The following is a 2,904-nucleotide window of genomic DNA, read 5'->3' on the forward strand; positions in this document are numbered from 1 at the left end:
ATATTTAACCATGTTCATGCAATTTAGATTATGAAAATAATAAGAGGCTCGTGATACCACTGTTAGGTTATGATACATATGACAATTCATAAATCATGCGGAAAAACCATAAAGCCAGGAAAACATATTATTTACACATAATCATTTAGCATAGTTTAGATGCATACACTTTGTTGCGTGCCTTCCCTAGCTGCGCCCGAACCGATCAAGAACAAGTCTTTAGGACTCCAAGTGTCGTCCCTCCGTAGATAGTCCACAGCACGTCCGGATCCGCCTTAAGATTGACCAACTAGAATCGCCCTTAAGGCACTACTTATTTTCGGCTAAATGGGCAAGAGTTATGGCTGATTTTTCTGCTTAAAAATCCTAGCTTTGAATACTTGAAAACTTGTGTAAAGCTCGTATATAAATTTATGACCCTAGGCATATATTTATAGAACCTTGGAAAGGATTTCGAATCCTGTTAGAATACTAATTAATTAATTAGAATCCTATTAGAACTCTAAATAATTAATTTAATCTTTTAGGATTAGGATTTAATCTATGCACGAATTCCGATATCTTTAGGATTCGTATAGCACGTACACACACACCGCACGAGCATCGCACGCCCATGCGCAAGCTTTGCGGCCCACGCTGTGCGCCGTGCGCACAGGCCCACTGCCCACGACCCATTTGTGCGCGCGCGCCAGCCTTGGCTGGGACTGGCCTTGCGCTGGGCCTGGTCGAGGCATTGGCGTGTTGTTGGATGCGTGTGGCTTGCTGGGCGATGGCCTGGCTTCGTGCTGGGCCCTCGTCCGGCAGGCCTCGTCCGATGCTTATTCGTACGTTACGCTTCCGATTAAATTCCCGGTTCCGGAATTCATTTCCGATACGAACATATTTAATATTTTCGATTCCGGAATCAATTTCCGTTTCGAACAAATATTTAATATTTCCGTTTCCGGAATTATTTTCCGATTCCGATAATATTAACGATTCTGACAATATTTCCGTTTCCGGCAATATTTCCGATTCCGGCAATATTTCCATTTCCGATAATATTTTCCGATACGTCATGTTTCCGTTTCCGGCAACATCTACGACTTGGATAATATTTATATTTCCGATACGATCCATATTTCCGTTTCCGGCAATATCATCGTTTCCGGAGTATTCATTTCTTGCCTGTGACGATCTCAGCTCCCACTGAAACCAAGATCCGTCGATTCCGAATATCCATACATGGAGTATTTAATGCCATTAAATACTTGATCCGTTTACGTACTATTTGTGTGACCCTACGGGTTCAGTCAAGAGTAAGCTGTGGATTAATATCATTAATTCCACTTGAACTGAAGCGGCCTCTAGCTAGGCATTCAGCTCACTTGATCTCACTAAATTATTAACTTGTTAATTAATACTGAACCGCGTTTATTAGACTTAACATAGAATGCATACTTGGACCAAGGGCATTATTTCCTTCACCTCAAGATTAGACTTGAGAGGCGGGAGCGGTGGAGGTGCATTGCCATAACCACTAAGGTTTTGTTGGAATTGGTTGCCATAGGTCCTCGGTCCATTGAATCCAGGAGGTGGAAATTGAGAAACACCATATGGACCTCCCGAGTTCAAAGGATAACCCCCACTAGAGGCACCCCTAAATTGCCCATAAGAATAGTTGTAACCCCCTCCACCTTGATGGTTAGGATTATAACTACCTTGATTGTATTGGGCTTGATTGCCAAGCCCATGAGATTGACCATAGGGTGCTTGGCCTTGATAGCCTTGCGCTCTATAGCCACCTCGGCCTTGACTATCATACCCACCTCCTTGGCCATAGCCTTGGTAGGATCCATACATAGGGGGCCCTCTTGGTGCTTGCCTAGCAATGTTTTGATTATTGGGGTTATCATTTCTAGACCTCTCATTCAAGGCATGGGCATATTCCATATCAAAATCACCTTCACAAGAAGGTCCATAATCCACATAAGACACATTATGCACCAAAGGACAAGCATTGGGGAAATGACCAAAATCTTGACAATTATCACAAAAAGAAGTGCCCGGAGGCATTGTGTCATAGGAACTAATCTTGCTCTTCCCCTTGGTGAGAAGAGTAGCCGAAGGCGGTGGAATTGTTGATGGCGATGGTGGTTGACTTGGTGTGCTCTCTAGCTTTTCCAATCTCGAGCTAAGCTTTTCAATGATCCTAGCTTGCTCCATAGAATATACCGACCCTTTACCATCATCATTCCTCCCCTTGCCATCATAGTCCCTTGCACCAACGTGCCAAGCTTGATAATTTTGGACCACGTCCTCAATTATCTCTTCCATTTAATCTTAGGTCTTGTTCAAGGACCACCCGCCCCCGCATCTAGACTCGTCTTGGAGGTTGGGCTCAATCCCAAGTAGAAGGTTTGAAGTAACAACCACTTAGGGATCCCATGGTGAGGGCACTGCCTTTGGTATTATTTGAATCGGTCCCAAGCTTCAAAAGCTATTCATCCCGCTTTTGCTCAAATGATTGAATTTTGTGGCGATATTCCGTCTATGAGGGGGTCGAAAAAGCGCGAGGCTAATGCGTGACCTTGTCCCTCGTGGGTGTGACGATTCTTTTTATTCAATCAAGTTTAATTGGATTTCCTGTGAGTTTACACCCAATTGACTAGTAATATAGGAGTCGCCATTCAGTTTTTAACAACAATGAGAAAAACTGACAAAACCCGGTTATCGTGACATAAAGGGAGTGCAATTATGTTTGACCACGACGGCCGTAGGTTCCCTTGTGATCCCTGGTGTGGGGATCTCTCAACATACACCCGCAAGGTAGAGATTGAGGGTTCGGGGGACTGTAACTACCGAGAGTAGTACTTCGCTCGTCGATAACTCCAGAGGCTGGATATCCTTACTAGCTCAGCATAA

At 44.0% G+C, this 2,904-nt stretch overlaps 1 pseudogene; it reads left to right on the plus strand.

Annotated features, from left to right (window-relative positions):
- The first annotated feature begins 2,421 nt into the window (after positions 1 to 2,421).
- On the plus strand, positions 2,422 to 2,521 carry LOC130462231 (uncharacterized; annotated as a pseudogene).
- Positions 2,522 to 2,904: the final 383 nt, after the last annotated feature.

The sequence above is a fragment of the Spinacia oleracea genome, chromosome 5, assembly GCF_020520425.1.
Source record: "Spinacia oleracea cultivar Varoflay chromosome 5, BTI_SOV_V1, whole genome shotgun sequence".
Taxonomy (NCBI): domain Eukaryota; kingdom Viridiplantae; phylum Streptophyta; class Magnoliopsida; order Caryophyllales; family Amaranthaceae; genus Spinacia; species Spinacia oleracea.